This window comes from Prunus avium, chromosome 2, assembly GCF_965620075.1.
Source record: "Prunus avium chromosome 2, drPruAviu1.hap1.1, whole genome shotgun sequence".
In the NCBI taxonomy this organism is placed as follows: Eukaryota; Viridiplantae; Streptophyta; class Magnoliopsida; order Rosales; family Rosaceae; genus Prunus; species Prunus avium.
In genome coordinates, this window is record NC_142285.1 from 7955559 (window position 1) to 7982012 (window position 26454).

Sequence of the window (26454 nt, forward strand, 5' to 3'; positions counted from 1 at the left end):
CTTTTCTTCTAATTCAATACAAAAACTGAAATTCACTATCCAAATAAACCGAAATACACATTTTAAACAATTTTTATGTCAATTGCCCCAAATTTGCCATCAATTTTGCATCCAATTAACCTTTACGGTTGCATCAAATGGTACTTCCCAGATCATTCTCTGTTGTTCAGCACATATTCATTTTTGGCTTATAACCAACCACACCATAGGCACACTCTGTCAATAATCGAATCTTCAGTTACTAATTGCATGCATTCCCGGCTTTTTGTGAATTACATTGCCACTGCTGCTATTCCTCCCCTTCTGATGTTAAGATAGTAAAATACCACAGAAGTGAACAAGTACTCGTCCACCACAGAACAGGAACAGAGCTGATCTTAAGAGAAATACAACTGTAAGAGCTTTAACAAAGAAATTATCCTTGAGCTGCCAATGCTCAAGGTGAAGATAGGAACTTCACCTTATTTGGAAGCTCTTCCATCCCCAACCCCTTATAATTGTTGAAAACCCTCCTATTCCTCCCCTTCTGATGTTAGCCAACTCACTCAAGCCTTCCTGAATAATACATACCACAAATTTGAGATACTGGGCAATAAACAAACAATTGGTCTGCACTCTCCCTGATTTATTTTGCTTCCCCATTGTTGTAATAGATAACATCCACCATGCATTCTCATCTGTTTTACTCATTTTCCAGAGTGGGAGGAATGAAGACCAGAAGGCCGGTGTCCAGATTTTCCTCATCTCAAGGACCTGACTTTAGACAAGTGTCTGAAGCTATGAGGAAGCTTGCCTTCTCATCTTACTTGCTTGAAAGACTTAGCTTGTCGTCCGGGTGTGGGGTTCTACATGATGAATTAGAAATATGGACTAATGTCTTGACGAATTAGAAATATATGATGGATGCCCAGGTCCGTTCTCGTTACTAGAGACAAAGTTCCTGTTCGTGCTCCTATTTGCCGTGCCATTGATTATAACATTTGATAATTGAATATGCATCTTTCAGTGTCGTCCCCTTTAAGTTTTTAGCGTATCAATTAGCGTATCAATTGGTTGGAAATTAGTTTTCAGAAGCTACATGAGTTGGCGTTAACTAGAGAAATTAGTTTGTTCATATTCTAAGATGAATCTAACGATCCAATTTTTAATGTCTTGAACTCAGGAGTATCTTGTTGAGCTGAGATATGCATGAAAATTGAAAGCAATCGAGTTGACACTACTACAAAAAAGGCAAAAGATGACGGGAATTCACCATTGTGTATCCGGTTTTCAAATCGTCGTGAAATCAACCGACATCTTTTCCAAAAGAAAACCACGACGGTAAATCCCCGTCGTTGTTATAACAAACAATGTCATTAACAAATAACAACCGACGTCTGTGTATTGAAAAATGAGCCAAAAAAATTGTCAAGGATAAGAATAGACGACCAATTTTAACAAACAAACGTCGTTTACAAGGCAACACATGACATATTTTAACAGAACATGGCCGCAAGAGACGCATACCACGACGAAAACTAAAACTCACAGCCATTACATATACCTTTCACGACACATGATCAAACAAGAAACGTGAAATACAATTATGACGTCTTTAAATAAATAAAAGACGACATTATTAATTCATACTACGTCACCACTATTTATATAACCGTCGTGAAATAAATTTTCCACTTTGTTTTTTCCATTAATATTGACGTGGAAATAGCGGTTAGGGTCATTACTTACGACACATGTACTTCTATAGACAACGTTGTTGAGCTGAGATATGCATGAAAATTGAAAGCAATCGAGTTGAAATCCTCATTGTATAGCTATTAGAACTGGCTTTTCAAAATCTGATGAGGAATAGAAGTATGAGGTAAAATTCTGTTGATCCTTTTCTGATCCTTTCACTTCCGAAAGGTTATTTGCTTTTAATTCTTAGGGAATAACGATTTATTGTATGAATAACAATCAGTTTGATACTGATTGTTGTTTCCAACAAAAGCTTTGTCTCTACACATTATAGCTTATTCATCGAATGTTAGATATATTCAATGTTTCCATACATTTCAAAAATTTTGACAAGCAAACGGTCATTGAAGTTCAATATGAAATCTCTGAGGTTGTCTACACTATGGGATGAGCTGCTCATGTTACCTTTATTTCCATGTTCTGTTTTTATAGATTGTTATGACCCTTCTCTTCCTTGTTCCCATGACAATCACAATAGTATGCCTCCACTTAAGCAAATTAATTAGAAGAGACTTCGGAGTTGGGATATTATAATTATAATGCTACATGCGCACGATTAATCATAACATTTCTCTTAAAATTGTTGAGCGTTAATAAGCAAAATATACATGCACTCACATTTTATTTGCACTTACAATTGTTGTGCATGGAACTAAATTGACACTGATTTTATTTGCACTGTGCATGTATGTTTTGCACGCTAACGCTCAACAACTTTAAGAGAAATGTTAAAATAAGTCTTCCTTTTTATTTTTAATCTCCTGGAACATTTACTTACTAGGAAAGGGAGAAGTCATGAATCGGGGAACTTTGATAGGTAAATTATGGAATGGGAATTAAATCAACTACTCCCCCTAGTTGATCCCATTCCGGATTTGAGGTACGGATTTATATATATATATATATATATATTAATCCTTATGTGTTGGTAAACATAGGTGAAGTCATGAATTAGAATCATTTCAATACACATGTATGTTAGTAACAAGGTCTAAAATATCGATAGTTTCTGAAATATAGGTAAATATGGAAATTTTGATGGAAATATTGGGATATTATCAATATCTATAAAAATTGAATAAAAACTACGGAAATTGTAAGAAAAACTTGTAAAGTTTTCTTGAAACTTTGGAGGATGTTTATTTAGTCAATTATCTATTACTTTATCACACAAAAATTGGAAGAAAATGCATTTAACTGATTTAAGTTGATTATATAGCGAGCTGACAAACACTGCAAGTGTAGTGTAGTAATTAATGAAATATTATTAAACACACCATAATAATTTATTTATAATGATTTGCTACAATATTTTACACTTTATACATTGCTTGGTAAAATACATGAGTAACTTAGTACCACATAGATTTCCTATAAGGTTCAAAATTGAGTTATTTACACTACCACCTCCTGAGGTTTTCGGTTTTTTTTTCACAAAACTCCTTGATGTTTTGGAAATTACATGAATAACCCCTGAGGTTTTAAATTGTTTTCACAAAACTCCTTTTCATTGATTTTTCATCCAAAGATTTATGATTTTATACCAAAAAAAAAATTCTCCAAATGACAAAGTTGGCCTTTGAGATTAGATTGCATATACTTCATTGAGGTTAATTTTGTCATTTGCATAATTTTTTTTCCAATGAAATCATCAATTTTTGGACAAACAATCAACAAAAGGGGGTTTTGTGAAAATAAACTAAAACCTCAGGGGGTGTTCGTGTAATTTTTGAGACCTGAGGGGGTTTTGTGAAAACACAAACAACCTCAGGAGGTGTTAGTGTAAATAACTCTTCAAAGTTTTCATTGTCTCGATATTATCGATATTATAGCAATATTTTGGCCAAATATTGTTGAAATGTGAGAAATTATCGACGTCGATATTATTTTCCGATATTATCATCGATATTATCAATATTTATACGATATGTGTATGGATATGTTCCAAAATATCCTTGACCCGAAAAAAACGATAATATCCTCAATATTTCATCGATATTATGGATATTTTAGATTATGTTCTTGAAGAATTGGAAATAAGAAATGGATGCCAAACAAGTATGTTATCATTACTGGAGACAAAGTTCTTGTTTCTACTTGATATGGCAGAAGATATGATGCTTCATATAACATTTGATATTGAATATGCATCTTTCAGTGTCGTCCTTTTCACTGTTTCCCTTTTCTGCTGTTAGCGTATCAGTTAGGTCCCTTTTAATTATTCCACGTATATTTTCTTGTACATATACTTGTTGTTGGCAATAAATTTTCAGAAGCTACAAGAGAAATTAATTTGCTCATATTCTAAGATTAGTCAATTCTTAAAACTTAGGAGTATATTTTTGAGCTGAGATAAATAGAGAACTAAGTATGCTCCTTATCATCTCCCAACAATGAGTTGAAGTTGAAGATTTAGAGAAAGAATGAAAGCGGTATCAGAAAATATAGAGGTGAGATCTGTCCAAGGTATATGCCATACTCTCTAAAATGTTCTGTTCCTTCTATTATGAAGCTTACAGGATTATTCACAATGACCATTATATGATATTGCAGGTGATTGTGGAAAGGTTCACTACTACAAAAAGTGCAAAAGACGACCAGAAAACAACGACGGTAGGTCAAAAAACCGTTGTTGTATTTTAAAAGATGACGGTTATAGAAACTCGTGGTAGATACATAACTTAAACACCTAAAAAACCGGGATACGCATAGATATTTTTAAACAATGACGCACCAAATTAAAAAAGCGTCGTCTTATTACAAAGGTTTTATTCCGAGTTAAAATCTGAACCTAAAAACAACGACTGCAGCCAAGGATGAAAATATCGGTGATACAGATATTATCGGGCCTTCAATTTACGGATATTTCGGGGGATATATCGATGTCGTTTTAGGTATCGGGGAAAATCGACAAAAAAGACAGACATTGGCTTAAAAACATGGAATTTTGAATGAAACTTTCATAGATATTAAGCATATTATCAATGAATGTATTGAACAAATAAAATTCAAAATATACTGAGTATAAGATATGCATATGATGAAATCTACGTGTATATAATGTTCGATGAAAATCCTGAAAATAAATACAATTAGACTTAACACAACAAAGACAACATTATTCAAACATAACCCAACCCAACCGATTAATACATAACCCAAAATTATATTACAAGAGTTAGACTTAATGATAAAGGAAATGAGAGATAGAAGATTAGGCGAAAAATAAAATCAAACACACAAGAAACCGAGCACCCAGAGAGAGGAGGGGAAGAGCCAAAGATAGCTGAAATGACTCAGGAGAGAAGAAAGGAGAAGCTACTAAGTATTAGAGCTTGGTTTTTGACATTGATTCAGTGGCTGGGACCTATGATTACTTTCAAAACTGAAGACAAATCTCTGGGTTATTTGTCTAGTATCGGGAAACATCGGTAAATATCGAGGATATCGGAGGTTATCGGGGATATATCGTCGATAAGGGGGAAGAAATAGGCTTAACCCCTTGTATCTGTATCGCCACCTAAAAAAAGGGATATATCGGCCGATATATCAGGATATCGGCCGATATTTTCATCCTTGACTGCAGCTATGATGAAATCACCGCCGTAGAAAGTAAAGACGACAATTTAAAAATAAGCCGACGTGTTAATTCATAAATAAAAACGACCCAATTTTCTTAGTTAGCGACGCATAAATTCAAAGAAATCTACGACGGTTAATTACAAAAAAATTCGCCGATTTAAATAAAGTTACCACGACTGTAAAGATAAATTAATCGACTTTTTAATTGTAGTATACTATGACGGTATCCATAACTCTACTGTCCGCATAATTTGTAATAACCACGACGGTTTGTTAAATTAACGACATACAAATTTTTTACCACTTCGTGGAGTTAAAAATAACGTCGTATTAATTAACTTTATACGTCTATCATTATCTATAAAACATCGTCTTAATTTTAATTGATTTTTAAGATTTATTTATTGGATTTTTTTTCCTACGGCGGTGGATAAACAGTATGACAAGATTTGTGATAACCCACGATGGTTTATATAAAAAACCGTCGTCACCATAAAATTAAAGTGAAGTCTTACTAGAATGAACTCTGTTCCTCATCATAATCCAACCAACACACAAAGGCAATATTTTAGACATTGATGATGTGTGTGTCTTTGAGATACATAAAGGCACACACACATCAACATCTAAAACATTTGCTTTCAAAAAAATGATGACCGCAGCAGAAAGACAATTTTTTAGATGATGTGTGCGTGTTTGTGTCTTTCAGATACACAAACGCGCACACACATCAACATCCAAACTGAAAAATGAAAGCGAGGTGAGAAAGAGAGGTGATGTGCCTCCAGAGAGGTGAGACAGAGCCAAGGGCAAGAAGAAGTTGAAACCCTAATTGAAAAATGAAGGCGAAAGAAAGACAGAAAAACCCTTATTTATAAAATAATCTTTTATACCACGTCGGTGATATTAACATTAGTGACGTGTAAATGAAAACATAAACGTCGTTTCACACTAAAATGAGGTCATATAAATGTAATTAACAACGACGGTATATAAAAAAACGACGTTGTCAGTGTTTGAAAAACTAATTTATTATGTAATTAAAAAAGTTACACGTCGGTATGCGTAATTAAAACGACGTGCTATAGATCGTTCATGTCGTTATTATTGAGTATAAGGTCGTTGGGTAAATTTGAAAATGACGGGATACATCTTTTTGAAGAAAAAAGCGTCGTGTAATTAGAAATAAAAACGGTGTTTTATGAAAACTAGGTGTCGTTGAAACTGATGTAATAGGGCAGTATAAACCTATAGCATCGTATAATGTTACAAGCTAGGGCGCGTTCTATTAATTGCGTCGTTTTATGAAACGGTATGTTAATATTTTAAACTTTTCGCCTACCTGACCTACACTTGCACTGTTTCCAAACCCGAGAAAAACTTTCAAGCTTCTCTCATTTTCCATTCTCAAAGCGCTGTTTCTGTATCTCCGAGAGAAAACTTTTCGTCTTCCTCTCCTCTTCGTCTTCGTCTCTGAATTGAAACACCAAACTCCGGGAGAAAACTTTCATTGCACGCAAAAGGTAAGCATTTCTCACTATTTTTGTTCTTGTTTTGCATGCGCATATCATTTTCGTTTTTTAAATCTTTTTACATTTTTTCTTGCTAAAATCATTTTACTTCTTTCCAAGTTTGATAAAATTTGCAGACAAAGAAGGAAAGTTTCCAAGTTTGAACACTACTCTGTTTCTTTTACTTCAACTAAATAAGACGACGGTGGCTTCTTATTTACGTGGTTAGATTTATAGACCACGACGGTTCGTCAGTCGTCCTAGCGTCGTGTGAAAGTGTTCTACGTTGTTTTTTAAAATGATCGTTGCTTCTTGTATTTGATTGTTTAGGATATATTCATCGCAGGTTTGATTTCTCTGAACAATGGTTTTTGTTTTGAAAATCTTTTTAATTATTTTTCTGTTGAAAATCTTTTTAATTATTTTTCTGTTGAAAATCATTTTACGTTTTTCCAAATTTGATAAAAAACAAAGACAAAGAAAGAAAAGGTCTGGAACAATTTCTCTGTTTTTGTTTTTCTCTTGTAGAGACGACGGTATATTATTATTGACGTCGTTTTAATTGTAATACCACGATGTTATATTATTATTTGCGTCGTGTGAATATATTAATACGTCGAATTTTTTTAAAAACGTCGTTTTAGTAAATGAAAATCTAAAATATTTTCCCCTGAAGGTCTGAATTTGGAATCAACCCTCTGTTTTTGTAATTATATCATAAGACGTCGGTTGTTTATTATTAACGTCGTTTTAATATTTAATCACGTTGGTAGTTAAGTACCATCGTGAAAATGTATTATAACGTCGATTGTCATGTTCTTACGTTGTGTGAAATATTATAATACGTCGGTTTTTATAAATAACTGTCGTGTTTTTTCTTAATTTCATATGAAATATTTTCACTTGCAGGTTTGATTTGTCTGTAACTATGGTTTCTCAATCCCAAAGTAAGGACTCTGGCTTTAAAAAAAAATGAATGTAAGGAGCTTAAAGTTGTAAATCCTCAAGCCAAGTCCTCAAATAAGATGAAGTTTGTTTCATCTGCTAAGACAAAACCAGGCAGCATGATAACATTTTCTGAGGAGCCAAAGTCAAGTCGGGGTATAAGCACAATGCCCCGTGTTGTGAAGAGAAAATTTCAGAAAATCAAGCTAGTTGAGTACAATAAAAGGGGGAAACCATGTGGCCATGCACATACTGAGATGCAGTCCTGCATTGGTGTGTTGGCACGCTCTAGAGTCCCACTTGTGGACAAGAAATGAGCTGAAATATCCAAGAATATAAAAGAGCAGATTTGGGAAGTCGTTGACATGGCTTTTGTGGTAGGTCAAGGGGGCAAGAAACTGGTGTTATCTTTTGCTGCCAAGAAATGGAAGGATTTCAAGTCTACACTAACAAGGCATCATATCCTTCCATTCATCAAGGAGAAGGAGAAATTAAGCCAACCCCCTGAAATATATAAATTCATAGAGAAAGCAGACTGGGATGCCATTGTAGCTTCAAGGTTATCTGAAAAATTTGTGTCTGTGCATTTTGAACAATCACAAAGGAGGGAGAAACTTGAGTACAATCATCGATTGTCTCGAAAAGGATATGCTGGTTTGGAGGATCAGTTGGAGGAAACCATGCCCGGGGTAGAAATTGATCGATCTACCTTATGGAAGAAAGCTAGAGAAGACAAACATAGTAACATCCCGGATCCAAAGGTTGCAGAGAAAGCAAAATTAATTGTAAGCCTACTCACTCTGATTTAAATTTTTATTAAACTGTATTGCCGTGATAAGTCTTATTACGTCTTTTGTTATATTTTTGCGTCGTGTGAAAAATATTACTACGTCGAAATTTTATAAAAAACGTCGTTAAAGGTCTGAATCTGGAATCACTACTCTGTTTGTTTGTTTTTTTTTGTAATTATATCATAAGACGTCGGTGGTTTATTATTGACGTCGTTTTAATATATTAACCATGTTGGTAGTTAAGTACCGTCGTGTGAAATGTTATATTACGTCGATTGTTATGTTATTGTGTCGTGTGAAATGTTATAATACGTCATTTTTTTTTATAAATAACCGTCGTGTGTTTTCTTATGATAACTTTTTATTGTGTCTTTGTGTTAGGATGAATTGCAAAAACAAGTCTCTGAAAGCACTCTTACTGTATCAGGAAGTAATGATGTGTTGACAATGACTTTGGGTCCCGAGCATCCAGGAAGAGTTAGAGGGGTAGGGGCTGGGATTTCCACTAAGCAATACTTCAATTTACCTAAACAACAGAGGGTAAAGTTTGCCGATCAATTAAAGGAAAGTGTAAGACTTGTCCTTCAAGAAGAGACTTTGAAGATGGAGGCTAGAACCAAGCAATTGGTAGAAGCTGAGAGGGAAAATTTGCTGAGTCAGCTTTCCCAACTCTTCCCCAATTTTGATCCAAGCATGCTGAAACTGAAAACTAACCCTTGTCAAATCCAAGGTCAAGAGCAAAGTCCCAAAAATCCAATGTTGGACAAAGCAAGCTGCTCTGGGGCTCTTGATGTCAGAGCCTTACATTTTGAGGATGATACTGCCAAGAATGGGGAAAAGCAGGATGAAATGGTAATATCTCTGAACTTTGAATTCTCTGTTTTTCAAAAAGCCATTAGACGTCGTTATTGTGAATCACAGTCGTTAAAATTAAATCGTCGTTTGGATTTTTATACCACGACGATGGAAAGGATTGAGTTATTGTCGTATTTAGTTTACTTGTTTTACAAGCTATCTTCACTGACACAATCCCACTCTCTGTATCTCTCTCTCTCTCTCACTCTTTTTCTCTGCAATTGCTGTTATCTGTGTTTTTGCTAAAAAAGGCTGGTACACTCTGGAATCTGAATTTCTGAAAATTTTTATGTGATTTAGACGACGGTTTATTCCTTACCGTCGTAATAGATAAATCACCACGACGTTTATTATTTACCGTCGTATAAGGCATTTTAGACTTCCGTAATTCTTACATACCGTCTTTTGTTACGCCTTACCATGACAGTTTAATTTAATTTTTTTACTTTTTTGAACTTTTTGTACAATGTCTTATATATATTTCTTTATTTCTTAAAACAAAAATCCAGGGATGTAGTAAAGCAAGATGAAAAGGTAAATTCTCATAACTTTGCCTTTTTCATTTGTTTTTCAATTTTCAGACGTCGATATTTTCTTTAAACCGTCGTTTGTTTTAAATTTCCACGGCAATTTTGTTTTTAATTGAATTTTTAAATTGTTGTAGAAGCTTTCTTATATATCTCTCTTTATTTATTAAAACAGAAATCCAGTGTTGGAGAAAAGCAAATTGAAAAGGTAAATTCATTATCTATGAATTTTGCATTTGAATTAGACGTCAGATTTTTTTTATACGACGTAATAAATTCATCACCACGACAGTGTTTTGTTATCGTTGTGTAAATTATTTTCAGACAATGGTGTTTTATTTAAACCGTCGTGTTTATTGATTTACCATGTCACTTTATGTTGCTTTATTTCTTAAAACAGAATACTGAAGTACCAAATTATTCAAAGCTGGAGTTGCCATCTTCTTTACAATCCCTTTGTCGTTATGTGGAAACGACACTAAAGCCTCAGGGGAAGATTATGACCTTTACAATTGAGAAGGAGGTGTTTGGTGAAGATCGTAGTACCTTCATCTTGCATGAAGATATTACATAGTTTGCAGGCATGGAAGAAATTGGGGCTACTGGGGTTGCAGTATATATGAGGTTTGTCCTTATCAAATATTCATTTCACACTCTCCTTTCTATTGAACAAAAAAAACAGTCATGGGATCATTTCATATATTTAGGTGCCTATTTGATAATTTGAAAGCTGCAAATATGGTGAACATGGTTGGCCTTATTGACCTTGCTCAAGTTAGTGCCAACTCTGGAACATTAACTGATAGATCACGTTTGGTAGCCAATCGACTTCAAAAGACAGATGGTGAACAGATTTTCCTGATGCCTTACAATCCAGGGTTAGTCTCCTAAATAGGATTTTGTTTGTATGATGCATTGCATACAAAACAGTTTAACCTTTATATTTATTTTGTGCAACCATCATTGGGTCTTGATCATTGTGAGAGCAAAGAAGGAGACTGAGTATTTTCTGGATCCACTGCCCGGAAATCGAGTTGTGGATGAGGAGGGCAAAAACATAGTGAACAGTGCTATCAAAATGTATAATTCACACATAGGCATACAAGGCCGTAAATCACCTATTTGGAAAACTCTACCAGGGACACCAAAGCAACCCATCAGTGTAGAGTGTGGCTATTATGTCATGCGCTTTATGAGAGACATCATCATGGATCCTTCCCTGGAGTTTGAGAAGATGGTAAGAAGAAAATTTTCAGATTTATTTTATGTGGTTTTTTGTATTATCAACAACGGTAAATTAAAAATACCATCGTTGCATAGATATACTACGTCGGTAAATGAAAAATAGCGTCATCTGTGGATATATATTGAATTTCTGTGTATTTATAAAGCCTAAATAATCATTGTTTATGGATTGCAGTTTGCGAAGGGAAAAGATCAAGCGCCATACCCCCAAGAAGCCATTGAAGAAGTGAGGAAAGCATGGGCAGAGTTTGTTTGCCTTCATATGGAGTAGAGGATTTTTAGAACACTTAACATTTTTATATAATGTACAAATTTTGTTAGAATTAGACAAGTTTTTGTACAAATTTTATGTATAATGTACATTCTTTTTTTCCCTATGAATTTAAAATTGGTTTTCATTATTTAAAAAAAAAGAAAAAGAAATTGTGTGACCGACGTGTAATAAACCTTCAAACGACATAATTATATCAAACACCGTCGTCTTATGGAGTACAAACGTGGTTAATAAATAAAATGAAAGGAATAAAAAACACGATTGTACATTTATAGTCGACGTAAAAGGAATTTAGACAACGCTCTTAATGCTAGGATGACGTGGTCATTACATTAAACGGCGATAAGTTAGTAGTTTGAGTCGTGATATACAGTTTGTACGTCGCTGACAGCCATTAAACGACGGTTTTTTTACAAGTAAGTCGTTTATAAGTTTTACAACGTCGTTCTTTTCTTAGCGCCGACGTGGTTTGTTTGTGTTTATATCTATTTAATTCAAAATATTCAAAATAAATTTAAAATAAATCCAAAAAATGCACCGTCAACCTCCCTGTAAATTTGTTGAGGTTTTCATGTTGTGAAAAACCCAAGTTCATGCTTAACCAAATTTGTAACGACAGAAAGTTGAATTCTAAAATTTGATGGTTTAGGGTTTAGGGTTTAGGGGGTTAAAGGTTTATTTTTGGGGTTTAGGGTTTATGGTTAATATATATAGATATTTATAAAAATACCCAATCCTAGACATGTATTTATAAAAATACCCATGCACTATTTAAACATAGAAACATACCCAAAATGGGTTTTGGGTATGGGTGTAATGATGGGTTTTGGGTATGTTTATAAATAGGTTTTGAGTGTGTATAATTATGAGTTTTGGGTATGTTTATAAAGTGTTTTGGGTGTTGGGTATTTTTATAATTTCAGCCCCCATTTTGGGTATTTTAGTGAAACTCCCTAATATATATTAGGCCGTAAAACCATAAACCATTTTCTAAAATTATTTTTTAAAAATATATATAATTTAGGGTTTAGGGTTTAGGGTATTAATGTAATAAGCGTCATGTTTCTTTATATTTTTAATGACGGTTTGTTTGTTTTCCGTCGATGATTTACGAAGAGCGCTTTACAAACCGTCGTTTCTTTAAAATGACGTTGTACACAAATAACAACGTCATCGTTTTTTAAAAAGAGATGTAAAAGGTTATTCAAACGACGCTCTTGGTTCTACAGACGACGTGGTTTAATTGAAGTTAGACTATGAGAAGTTAAGAGTTTGAGTCGTGGAATATCGTTTGTACGTCGTTTTTTGTGTAATAATGGCCATGGTTTTGCGTTTAAACGACGTTGTTTTTACAAGTAAGTCGTTTATTACGATTTACAACGTCTTTACTTTCTTAACGCCGACGTGGTTTGTCGGTGTTTGTACGAATATTTTATTCTATTTAATTCAAAATATTCATAATAAATTTAAAATAAATCCAAAAAATGCAACGTCAACTCCTATGAAGTCATTGAGATATTTTCTTCCCCCTTAAGCTTTAAAAAATGCAGTTTGAGTTATACAAATTTAAAATGACCACCAAAAAGAAAAATGTTTTGATGAGTCATAGCATCACTTATAGTTTGATGGTTTAAGGGTTAGGGTTTAGGGTTTAGGGGGTTAAAGGTTTATTTTTGGGGTTTAGGTTTGATGGACGAGATATTTTAGGCCCTAAAACCCTAATCCCTTTTCTAAAATTATTTTAAAATATATATATAATTTAGGTTTTATTTATTAGGGTTTAAGGTATATTTGTCTATTTAATTTTTTGTTCATTCCACCCTAAACCATAAACCCGTTCGCGCACGAGTTCGAATCCCAACAAAACGAAACCCCACATATATACTTAGTTTCAAATACGTCAAAATTTTTTTTTTTTTTTTTGCGTCGTAAGTAGTTACCACGACGCATTTCGTGTAATAAGCGTCATATTTCTTTTGACATTTTAACGACGGTATTTTGGTTTTGCGTCGTAAAGATATTTACCACGACGTCTTTAATGTAATAAGCGTCATGTTTATTTTGAAATTTTAATGACGGTTTTTTTGTTTTCCGTCGATGTTTTAAAGAGTATGCTTTCTTAAAATTTCCCCGTGACCTAAAATTTTCAGATTTCGCTCTAAGTCTTATACTTGTAACCCTGAACATTTCGCTCTAAGTTGGCCATAATCTGTGACCTTAAACATTTCGCTCTCTCACTTCAACTCTAATTCAAAGTTGGGCTCTCCAGGCACCGTCGAATCCAAGTTGGCCATAATCTGTGAGCTCTGCCTACCTGTAAGTACAAACCCTAATCTCATGCTTGTAAATTCATTGAATGATATTCAGTTATGTGTTAAAGGGTTTTAGATATATGTTTTGTGACCTTTTAATGTTGTCGGAGGTATGGGTTCATGGGTTTAATGTTTAATGTTTCCATGAATCGGGAATGGATTTAATGTTGTCGGATCTTTTAATCACTCTCTGTTATTATGAATCGGGAATGGACTTAATGTTTTCATGCTTAGTATATGTTGGTTTCATGCTTAGTATACGTGTTCTTAATACCCAACATAAAAATGAACTGGGATTTCGATATTTAGAATGCTTTTTTAGGCATACGACAATGGTTTTTTAACAAACCGTCGTCTGTATTTTTCTACACGATGGTTTTTTTAACTACCATCGTCTGTATTTTTCTACATGACGGTTTTTTTTAACTACCGTCGTGGTTCAATTTCGCTGGCCTCTGTTTTTTGCTAGCATTAGATGACATTTTTTGAAAACCCGTCGTCTATATATGTCCAATACGTTTGTTGTTGTTTAAAAACCGTCGTCTGTATACTATATTACTTGCTATTAAAACCCTATATAATTTGCTATAGTGATGGTCATTGCTTGTCTTTTCACTTTATTATAGATAATAGGGTATATTGTCGGAGATGGATAAGTCATGGATGCGCTCGGATAGAAGATCGAAGGCATATGAGTTAGGGGTGGAAGCATTTTTGAAATTTTCTGTAGAAAATCTTCTAACTACAACACATATCCGTTGTCCATGTGTTAATTGTGTGAATTTGAAATTGTTTGGGATTGGAATTATAAGGGATCATTTATACTTTAATGGAGTTGACCAAAGCTATAAGAATTGGACATTTAACGGAGAACCTTGGGAAGCAACTACTAATGCTAGTAGAAATGTTGAAGAAGATGATGACCATAGTAGGTACAGTTTTGTGTCTGAAGAAATAGAGATGGATGATACTGATTTTGGTGATTTTGGATCCGATCCTTACGAGTTTGCCAATGTGATTGGGGATGGAGATCAACCATTGCACCCTGGTTGTAGAAAGTACACCAAGTTATCGGCATTAGTGAAGTTGTATAATTTGAAGGCAAAACATGGGATAAGTGATGTCTGTTTTACAGAATTATTGATAATTCAAGGCGATTTGCTTCCAGAAGGAAATACAATACCGGCCTCTATGTATGAGGCAAAAAAGACTTTGTGTGCATTGGGGTTGAGTTATGAGAAAATCCACGCATGCCCCAATGATTGCATCTTGTATAGGAAGGAGTATGAAGATTCAACTAATTGTCCTACTTGCGGTATCTCAAGGTGGAAGGAAGGCAAAGATTCAATCTTGAAATAGGGTGTGCCAGCGAAGGTGGTGTGGTATTTTCCTCCAATTCCAAGGTTTAAAAGGATGTTTCAATCACATGAGACAGCTAAGAGTTTGAATTGGCATGCTGCTAGAAAATCAATTGACGGTCAGATGTCTCATTCGGCGGATTCCCCGTCTTGGAAACTTGTTGATGATAAGTGGCCCGAGTTTGGTAATGAGTCGAGAAACTTGAGATTGGCTCTTTCATCTGATGGATTCAATCCCCACAGTTCTCTAAGTAGTAGATATAGTTGCTGACCAGTTATTTTAGTTACATATAATCTCCCACCATGGTTGTGCATGAAACGAAAGTTCATGACGTTGACCTTATTGATTTCTGGTACCAAACAACCCAGAAATGATATAAACGTCTACTTGGAGCCTTTGATTGATGATTTAAAATCTTTGTGGGATGGGATTAGAAGAGTGTATGATGCACATATAGGAGAATACTTTACACTCAGAGCTGCATTACTATGGACAATTAATGATTTCCCCGCCTATGGAAACTTATCTGGTTGTGTTGTTAGAGGATATAAAGCTTGTCCAATATTCGGCGATGATACACCTAGTCACAGGTTGAAAAATGGCCACAAAATTTGTTACATTGGGCACAGAAAATGGTTACCAATCAATCATCCATATAGGGGGCAACGTGCAGCTTTTAATGGGAAACCTGAATATGGCATGCCTCTCGAGCCATTAATTGGAGAAGAAGTGCTGCATATGGTTGAAGATATTAATTACATATAGGCTCGAGGTGGAGGTGAAAATGATGGTGACAGAGTTTGTTGGAAGAAGAAATCAAAATTCTTTGATCTCGAGTTTTGGAAATACGCATGTCCTAGATGTTATGCACATTAAGAAGAATGTTTGCGATAGTATCATTGGTACATTGCTAGAGATCCCTGGAAAAAATAAAGATAGGATTGCTGCTCAGTTAGATTTATTGAACATGGGGGTCAAAACTGATTTGCAACTTGAGTATGGAGAAAGACGTACTCGTTTGTCTCCAGGGCCTTGGAATTTGTCAAGAGCAGAGAAGAGAGCGGTTTGCACTTCTTTCTATGGTATGAAGGTCCCTGAAGGTTATTCTTCAAATATAAAAAATCTTGTATCTTTACAAGATTCAAGACTTCTTGGCCTTAAATCACATGATTGTCATACCTTAATGCAACAATTGCTCCCTGTGGCAATTCGTTCTGTTTTGGAGAAGCCTGCAAGGTATGCAATAACTCATTTGTGCTTCTTCTTCAATGCTATATATGCAAAGACGGTTGATGTTTCCAAGCTAGATAAGTTGGAAGAAGATGTAGTAGTTACTTTGTGTTTGCTTGAAAAATACTTTCCACCTTCATTATTCAATATCATGGTTCATCTAGTAGTATATATTGTCAGAGAAGTTCGTCTATGTGAGCCAGTTTATTTTAGATGGATGTATCCGTTCGAAAGATATATGAAAGTTCTAAAGGGGTATGTTTAGAATCGTACTCATCCCAAAGGTTGCATTGCTGAGCGTTATATAGCTGAAGAAGTTGTAGAATTTTGCACATAACATTTATCTGATATTAGTACAATTGGAGTGCCATCAAGTCAGAAGATAGGAGTTTCAAAGCCATTATCATGTTGCACAGTGAGCTGAGTTGATTGGGACCTGTTGAACCAAGCACATCTATATGTCTTGGAGAATACGGAGGAAGTCCTACCTTATATCGAGTATGAGTTTTATTCTTTAAGTTTCCATTTTAAATTATTCCTTATGTTTATCTTATATGTTTGGGACTGTAATGCTTGAATTTTTCATGTCATGTAGGGAACATATGATCCACATCTAGACTGGTTATCCAAAATTTAGAAAGAGAACAAAGTGGCTGCAAGATAAGCACAATAACACTTTCATTCAATGGCTACGCTTCAAGGTATATGTTATTGAATAACATATTGGACTTTTAATTTTCTTCTTTCTATGTTAGATTGAATTAAGATATGATTAATTTGCAGGTTCAAAGTGAACTTAATGAGGAAGACAATCATGGCGTATCAGAAAATTTAAGGTGGCTAGCAGCTGGCCAAACAGGGCAGTGCCATCATATAGGAGCTATCTTATTAAAGGTGTTAAATTTAACATCAAGGCACAAGATGATGTGCGGACAGTTCAAAATAGTGGAGTTTATTTACTTGCACATACCATGCAAGTTGCTAGTGCCAAGGATAAAAACTCAATTCTCTCAAATATGGGTTTTTATGGTTTCATTCAAGAAATTTGGGATCTGGACTACCAAAAGTTTACAATCCTATTCTGTAGGTGTGATTGGATAGATAGTACTTTTGGCCTTGTAGTCGACGAACTTGGATTTACCCTTGTAGATTTGAGTAAAATTGGACATAGGAATGACCAATTTGTTTTGGCTTCTCAAGTCAAACAAGTATTTTTTGTTGACGACCCGATGCATCGTGGTTGGTCGGTAGTGTTGTCAATGCCTAAAAGAGAATATAATGATGTTATTGGTGATGATGTCTTAGGTGATGTGAGAATTGACTGTGAGCCATTTACTAGAGGGATGCCAAATGTTGACACATTTGATGAACTGGTGGGTGAGTTTGGGAGTCAAAATATTCGAGATGGGTGTGAAGATATATGGATTGAATGATTCTCTTGTAATTTATGAAATTACTTATGCCCTAAACGACACTAGTGTATGACATTAATTTTGTAATAAATTGTAATGTGTTTTCTTCACTTTCATTATGCAGGTTTTGGCCACAAAACAATCAGTACAAAAAAATACGGGTTCAAGATTATATAACCACGGTCCTGATAAAAATGTGAAAAACAAACGTCTGTTTCAATAAAATTGTCATTAAAAAACGACGTTTTGGAGCATTCAACAACGGCAATGTATTTACCAACGTGTAAAAGCAACGTTAAAATGAAGAACCACGATGGTATTGTGAAACAGTTATTAACAATATCACTTCGGAGAAGCCTAAAGAGCCGACATGTAATTACAAATAACACGACTTCAATCACATAATACCGATGTCTAAAAGACGAGATATCTAACCTGAACGTTACAAAAGACGACGTCTTAGATCATGAACTCGTCCGTAACAACGCAAAAATCGTCGTCTTAAATTTTACCACGTCACTTGTTATCTCATATACGAAGTGGAAAAAGAACAATTCACGACGTTATTTGAAATCCAGAGGTAAATTTGTCAATGAAAAGAGATATTTGGACGTCGTTCTTTTACAAAAACAACGTTATATGGGAATATCCGCATCTTTTTTATATTCTTGTATCGTTAAAAGTATTTTACACGGCAATTGGCTGACAAACTTTGCCATCGCAGATAGATTAGACGACTGTCATTTTGGTAAAGACGACATATAAATGTCGAAACATGGCTGTCTTTTACATGATGACGACGTTGTCCATCAAACACAACGTCGTCTGTAGAAATAAATGTGTCGTAAGTAATGACCCTAACATATTTTCCACTCGTTTATTTTCAGATCATGTCGTTAAAATATTTTTATATGGCAATCGACTGACAATTTGTGTCTTCTAAAATATATTAGACAACGATCATGTTTTTAAAGATGACGTATAAATTCTGAAACACAGTTGTCTTTTATTTGTGGACGACGTTGTTCATTAAATACAACGTCGTCTATAGAAATACATGTGTCGTAAGTAATGACCCTAACCGCTATTTCCACGTCAATATTAATGGAAAAAAAGAAGTGGAAAATTTATTTCACGACGGTTATATAAATAGTAGTGACGTAGTATGAATTAATAACGTCGTCTTTTATTTATTTAAAGACGTCACAAGTGTATTTCACGTTTCTTGTTTGATCATGTGTCGTGAAAGGTATATGTAACGGCTGTGAGTTTTAGTTTTCGTCGTGGTATGCGTCTCTTGCGGCCATGTTCTGTTAAAATATGTCATGTGTTGCGTTGTAAACGAGGTTTGTTTGTTAAAATTGGTCATCTATTCTTATCCTTGACAATTGTTTTGGCTCAATTTTCAATACACAGTCATCGGTTGTTATTTGTTAATGACGTTGTTTGTTTTAACATCGACGGGGATTTACCGTCGTGGTTTTCTTTTGGAAAAGATGTCGGTTGATTTCACGACGGTTTGAAAACCGGATACATGACGGTGAATTCCCGTCGTCTTTTGCCTTTTTTGTAGTAGTGGTTTGCCAATTGACCTTCATGAAATGAAAAAGAAAAAGTAAGTTTGCTTTTTGATATCTAAGAGTTGGCACCCTTTCATAAGAATATGCATCTCATCTTAATCTTTCTGATAATGGTCCTAAGTTCCTGAATTTTGGAATATGATTGTTTACCTGTTTTGATGTAGTTCTTGTGGTGGTAGTGTAAAGTTCCCTATTAACCTGAAAATCATTGGTGGTGGACAAGTCAACTTTCTTTTGTGTGTGAGCGTGCCACGGTTAACAATTAAAAACCCTAACAGACTATGGAATGTAATAACTTGTACCCCATCAAGTGATTGTGAAATTGTGTGAGGAATATCTCCCAAAAAAGTTCTTTTCTCGCCTCAGACGGATGAGGGGTTTATAATTTTTCATAATAAAAACTAGTAAGTTTAGCCAAAATGGGTGTTTGGAAATAAAACAAACAAGTTCAAAAAGAACTGCTTATTATTCATTTAAATAAAGAGAAACTGCATAGTCTGGAAAGACATCCGAACATTGGGCTTTGATTTCTACTTACATTGTTGTCTGTGACTCAAGCTGGACTGGAATTGCACGTCAGCACCTTCAACTAATAGAGATCAGCTGGAAATTGATACCAACATTGAGATTGGCAGAGCTATAATCAATTTGAGCCGTGGAGAGGCTTGTCGAGTGGGTAGAACTGGGATCTGTCTGATCTGGACTGGATTGGAGGTGGCTAGATTGGCAATTGTTAACCTGGAATTGCACTTTTGTACCTGTTCTGCTTGACTAGCGATTGTTTGAGAGCTATTCTAGTGGTTTTAGGATATCAAGATGTCTCTGGAAATTTGTTGAGGTTTTCATATTATGAACAAACTGAATTCCGCTTTATTCACTTATTCTGAACCAAATTTGTAATGAGAGAAATCTCATTTCCCTTGTGAGCTGCTTCTTTGAGCTGGATTGAAGTCAGAATCTCAAGTTTTGTCTGTTTTGTCAAAAGCTGGATGGCTTTTGCAAGCTAGATAGCCTAATTGCTTATGAGTTTTGAAGACTTTCAAGATCGTGTGACCTTGCTTGATTTTGTCAGCGTGATTAAGAGTTTTTGTTTTGATTTGAGTTTTTGCCGTCCTCTCTCCAGTTCACATCCTCTTGTATTTATAGAAAATCTGCATGATGATGATTCCTAAATATTTGGAGGATATTTGCTGAAAAGTGTTCGCTCAAGCAAATAAGGGAGTAGTAGTTATTCTGACAGAAACAACCCATATCAAGAGTCAGTCATGGTGATCAATTTTGACTTCTTGTGAATCAGCTCCCTTGAATTCCTCTTGTGTGTTCCTTGCAAACTGGAATTGAATGTCTCACTAACGAAATCTTCATGGGTATGGAAGGAAACCCAGCCTGTTTTCCTGGAATTTAATGGTTATGGGGAGTGGTTTCTGTTTTCACATTTCTACCAACTCCCCTGAATGTCCTCTGTCCGTTTGATGTTGACGTTCTATCGTTGGAATCACGTGGGTATTGCGGAAAGAAACTCAACCCCTCTAGCTCTAGAGTCGCTGATCTGGCTTTGAGTTGGTACCAACAATGATGATCAAACCTCAAGTCTTTAGAAAATGTAATCTGGAAACTAGGTAGAGATTAAACCAATTAAATTTGGACTTTTAGATTAAATCACCATAGTTAACATCTATCCTGTGGAAATTAATTTGGGTAATTGAAGATATGGGCTGCTCTCTAATTTTGGTAAATAGAGCCCAAGCCTATTTTGTCAAAAATAACCCAATAGCCAGATGAGCCGGCGTGTAGAAATTAGGCCAAAACAATGATAATGCACAAGGTCCCTTGAAGGCGGTGGAAAGTGAACATGTTTACGTAACAAGCACCAATAAAGTTGGCTTTAATATCCATATTATACACTTACTATTATCTCTTTGATCGTAGATATCCATGTAAACTTAGTAAGCTATTAAAACTTGAATACTAACTTTGTACTGCCATCGTATGAACACATGAGAGGGAGAGAGATCTTCTCTAAGATAACCGACTGCCTTAGCTCAATATTCTAGATGGGGTGAATATCTTGATGAGTTATCTGTATCGGCTCTTAGAGGGAGCTCTTCTATTTATACGCATCACTCAAGGAGTCTTGCCCATCAAGGAACTCCTTGAGGTATCCTTATTGCAATAGAACAGTGAATCCCAATTCTAACAGAACTAGAAACCCCTTTAGCGTTGTAATCCAATTAAAACACTGATACAAGGCTGCTAGATGAGATTGTTTTGAGTCCTTGATTAATCAAGAAGTCTTGCAATCCGACAATGATTAGAAGACCACTTTATGTGAGTTTAAGATAGTAAACTATCTTACATTCTCCCACTTGGTCAAATAATCATCGTGACTCAGGATTAATCACTTAATGGCCAATTTAGGACTTAAACTTCTCAGTTTCTTATCAAGCCACTGTCATTGATATAAACTCATATGGAACTGTCAAAGCACATTGAATAAATAACATTCAAGTCTTTTACAACCACACATATAAGTTTATAACAACACATAAGGCTGCCAACTGAATTAGGATCAAAGAATTGTTGAGATCCGCCTTAGAATGTGTTTGGTGATCAAAAAAGTTCTTAGCTCACCCTTACAAGACTACTAAGATCTTAATAAAACTATCATGGCTCCTTCATAGATACGAAAATGCAAAACACAAGTGCTAGCAAATTTGTAGATTCTTCCTTCATCCATATGCCATAACATTCATAAATTGAAAAATACGATTTTAAGAAAACTTGAATAACATTATCAAAATAAAATTGTAATAATGATAGATTGCTGCTTGCTAAGAGAATATCATCAACATAAAGGAGCATGAAAATGTAATGTCTTCCATGAAATTTGAGATAAATGCATTCATCTATGGGATTATCAATGAAACCTTGAGACTTCCCAACTTCATCAAACTTCAAATACCACTGCCTTGAAGGTTGTTTTAATCCATATATTGATTTCTATGACCAGCAAACCAAATTTTTTTCCCCTTTTTGAATGAAACCATCTAGTTGCTTCAGATAGATTTCTTCAATAAGGTTTCCATTCAAAAATGCAGTCGTAACGTCAATTTGATGAAGATGCAAATCAAAATGTGCCACTAATTCCATTATGACCCTTAAAGAATCTTTAGTTGAAACAGGTGAGAATGTTTCATTGTAATCCACTCCTTCTTGTTGTGTGAATCCCTTTGCTACCAAACGCACCTTGTATCTATCTATTTATCCCTTTGAGTTTCTTTTGTTCTCGTAAACCCATTTGCATCCTAATGGTTTACATCCTTGAGGCAATGCTACAAGCTTCCATACACCATTTTTACTCATTGACTGAAGCTCAGACTCCATTGCTTCTATCCATTTTTCACATTTCTCACTTTGCATAGCCTGTTTAAAAGACACAGGGTCTTCTGTGGTGTTGATATCATGTTCTGATTCTTGCAGGTAGACATAATAATCATTTGACAGAGCAGGTCTCTTAGTTCTTTGTGACCTTCTCAGTTCTGAGTTGTGAGGCTGATGTTCTTGTTGATCTATCTGCATATTTTTTGCTGCAGTTTGTTGAGCTTTAGCCATGTGATTTTCTTCTAAATTTCTTTCATCATGAACTGGTGAGACTTGTTTGTCACTCGAATCAGTGAATGGCAAGACTGTTGCTTCTCTTATCAGATTTTCTTTTCTTGTAAATTCCTCACCTTCCAAAATTTCATCAAAATCAAAATTTTCATCAATGCCTTGTTCACTTTCATCCTCAATGAAAATTGCTCTTTGTGTTTCCATGAACCTTGTGGTATTGTTGGGACAGTAAAACCTGTACCCTTTTGTTCTATCTGGATATCCCACGAAGTAGCATGTAACTGTCTTGGAATCTAGTTTCTTTTCTGATGGATTATAGAACTTTGCTTCTGCCTTGCTTCCCCAGATTTCGAGGTGTGAGAGGCTTGGTTTTCTGTTGCACCATATCTCATAAGGGATTTTGTTCACACTTTTCGTAGGAATTCTGTTCAGCAAATAGTTTGCTGTTTTCAAGGCCTCTCCCCAGAGAAATTTTGGGAGCTTAGAACAGTACATTAAGCTTCTTATCATTTCAATCAATGTTCTAATTCATCTCTCTGCCACCCCATTTTGTTGTGGTGTACCTGGATTAGTATATTGAGCCACAATTCCTTCTTCTTGTAAAAACTTGGCAAAAGGTCCTGGATTTCTTCCTTTCCCATCAAATCTGCCATAAAACTCACCTCCTCTGTCTGACCTTACCACTTTTATTTTCGACTCCAGCTGGTTTTCTACTTCTACTTTGTAAACTTTAAACATGTCTAATGCATTGGATTGTTCAGATATTAAGTATACATAACCATATCTTGAGAAGTCATCTGTGAAGGTTCTGAAATACTTAAAACCATCATGCGTTTGAGTGGGAAAAGGACCACATATGTCTGTATGTATAATTTCCAGCAATTTCTCACTTCTTGTGCCAAAGTCTATATGATTCTTCTTTATCTGCTTTTCTTTTAGTGCTTATCACATTGATGCCTATATTAGTATTGCTTGAATTTGGTTTCTTGCATTTCAAACAAAACATGCCATCATCTAGAAAACCATTACCAATCATAACTTTATTTCTGAAAATGGAGAATCCAAACTCATCAAACTCAAACTGTAAGTTTGATTTTACAAGCTTACTAACTGAAATAAGATTCCTTTTCATAGAAGGAATATAAACTAAATCTACTAACTCCAAAATAAAACCAGACTCCAACTTGATCTTAGCTAATCCAATGTACTCCACCTTGACTCTTTCTCCATTTCCCACAAACACCTTCATCTTAGCCTTACTTGGCATCCTCTTTGTTTTGAACCCCTGCAAGGAATTAGCCACATGAACTAATCCACCACTATCTAACCACCATGAATATGAAGAAATCTCAATTGCATTAGACTCAAAACAAACATGTACTTGATCAATCCTACCTTTAGCCTTTTGCTTATCCAAACAATGCTTGTACCTGTCACAATTCCTCTTCATATGACCAAACTTCTTGCATAAATAACACTTGAGTCCTTCTGGTTTCAGTCCCTTAGTTTCCTTTTCCTCCTTGTTTTTCTTTCCAGCAATTTCACCTTTTCCAAAATCCCTTCTGAAGCTGTTTTGAACCATATTAATCTTTTCTTCAGCCTTATCTTTCTTCATATATTTTGTTATTCCTGCACACAGATGCTTATGAGGTCAGTTACTGTCCATTTCTCCTTTTGAGCTACATATGTGCTTCTAAGATGCTTGAAAGTACTAGGCAGAGAGTTTATAGCAAAATGCACCATCATGGTTTCATCCACATTGACCTTGAGTGCCTTTAGTTTGTTCCCAATTTCCAGCATATTCAATATGTGTATTTTCACACACCTTTCCCCATTGTATTTTGCATTAGTAAGCTGTCCCATTAGAGTTCCAATCTCAGCCTTTTCCAATCTTAGCATTATCATATGGTGTAATGCTTCCCCTGACAAATGGTGAAATTGACCTTCTCATGATTAGAATAGCCATTTTGTTTGCCTTAACCCATTTGGCATATTTTACTTTTGCTTCAACAGATGCATTTGCAGCAGGTTTTGCAGGAACTTCTTCATCAATGACCATCTCATAGTCTAGCAGACCTAGAGCAATTTCTACATCTTATCGCCATTTGGTGTTGTTAGAGCCAATGAGAGTTTCAATCAAGTTGTGATTAACTGAAAAACACATTATATATATGTTTAAAAACTGAAAACCCCCAAATCATTAAAACATGGTTGATTCTCACCTTTTGGCAGAGAAAACAAAACATGTTTATCAACACTAGACATGAAAATCACGCAGGCTTCTTGTACAAGAAAATTTCTACATCTTTGGACAGAAGAAAAATCTTGTTAGCCTATGTGTGTTTCATCTCCCATGTTGTTTTGCTGTATATAATTGCATTATGAATCCCCCACATCTTTGGGCAGATGGTCATTCATAATGCCTTTATTTGCAGCACAAGTCTGATCATGAACCATCGAGTGTACAGATCTTGCAATGTCTGAGTTGCTTTGGCTTTCTCAGAACACTGCAAGAACTCTACAAACCAATTGATCAGTTTCGTCTTGTCACAGCGAGGTGTTAACCTTAACTGTTGCTGTGACAAGTTCCTTTAGTCTTGAAAAACTTAAAACGACCTTCAGTTTTCAAGTTCTTAATGCTACAACAAATTGGTTAGGTAGAAGATAAAATAACTTATGCTCTGATACCACATGTAAACTTAATAAGCTATTAAAACTTGAACACTAACCTTGTTCTGCCATCGTATGAACATTTGAGAGGGAGAAAGATCTTCTCTAAGATAACCGACTGCCTTAGCTCAATATTCTAGATGGGGTGAATATCTTGATGGGTTGTGTGTATCGGCTCTTAGAGGGAGCTCTTCTATTTATACGCATCATTCAAGGAGTCTTGCCCATCAAGAAACTCCTTGAGGTATCCTTATTGCAATAGAATAATGAATTCCAATTCTAACAGAACTAGAAACCCTTTTAGCCTTGTAATCCAATTAAAACATTGATACAAGGTCTGCTGGATGAGATTGTTTTGAGTCCTTGATTAATCAAGAATTCTTGCAATCTGACAATGATTAGAAGACCACTTTATGTGAGTTTAAGATAGTAAACTATCTTACAATCCAGTGTTTGTGCCTGATAAGTCACGGCCACGAGCTGGCCGAGGGAACCCTTTATCTTGGCCCTGGCACTTGTTTGCAGAGGCTGAAACGCAGCGTTTCGCCAGGGTACTTCGCCTTCGTAAAAATAAAAGAAGGAAATGCTAAGGCATGATCATCTCGGCCTCAAGCGTAGGCCGAGGCCGAGGCCGAACAAATTTGCGGCCAAGGGATTGAAGGCAAATCATCACGTGACAGCAGGGTCCCAGGCTTCATTTAATGAAGTAGTGCCTGTTTAATGCAGCAAACCCATTGGCCACAAAGTAGCATTTAATGCATGAGGGAAGGTGGGAAGTGACTGAAGTCAGGATTTGGTGATGAAGATCAGAA

The 26454-nt window shown here is 35.3% G+C and overlaps 2 pseudogenes across 3 annotated transcripts in view; one reads left to right on the forward strand and one right to left on the reverse strand.

Annotated features, from left to right (window-relative positions):
* Positions 1-869: 869 nt before the first annotated feature.
* LOC110755964 (putative disease resistance RPP13-like protein 1 pseudogene) overlaps positions 870-26454 on the forward strand; it is an 85708-nt pseudogene continuing 60123 nt past the window's right edge. For all 3 annotated transcript variants that reach the window (XR_015833890.1, XR_015833892.1, XR_015833893.1), the window contains exon 1: positions 870-911. The product of XR_015833890.1 is annotated as a putative disease resistance RPP13-like protein 1 pseudogene, transcript variant X5 (transcript). The remainder of the gene's footprint in view (positions 912-26454) is intronic.
* On the reverse strand, positions 22622-25429 carry LOC148296396 (uncharacterized; annotated as a pseudogene).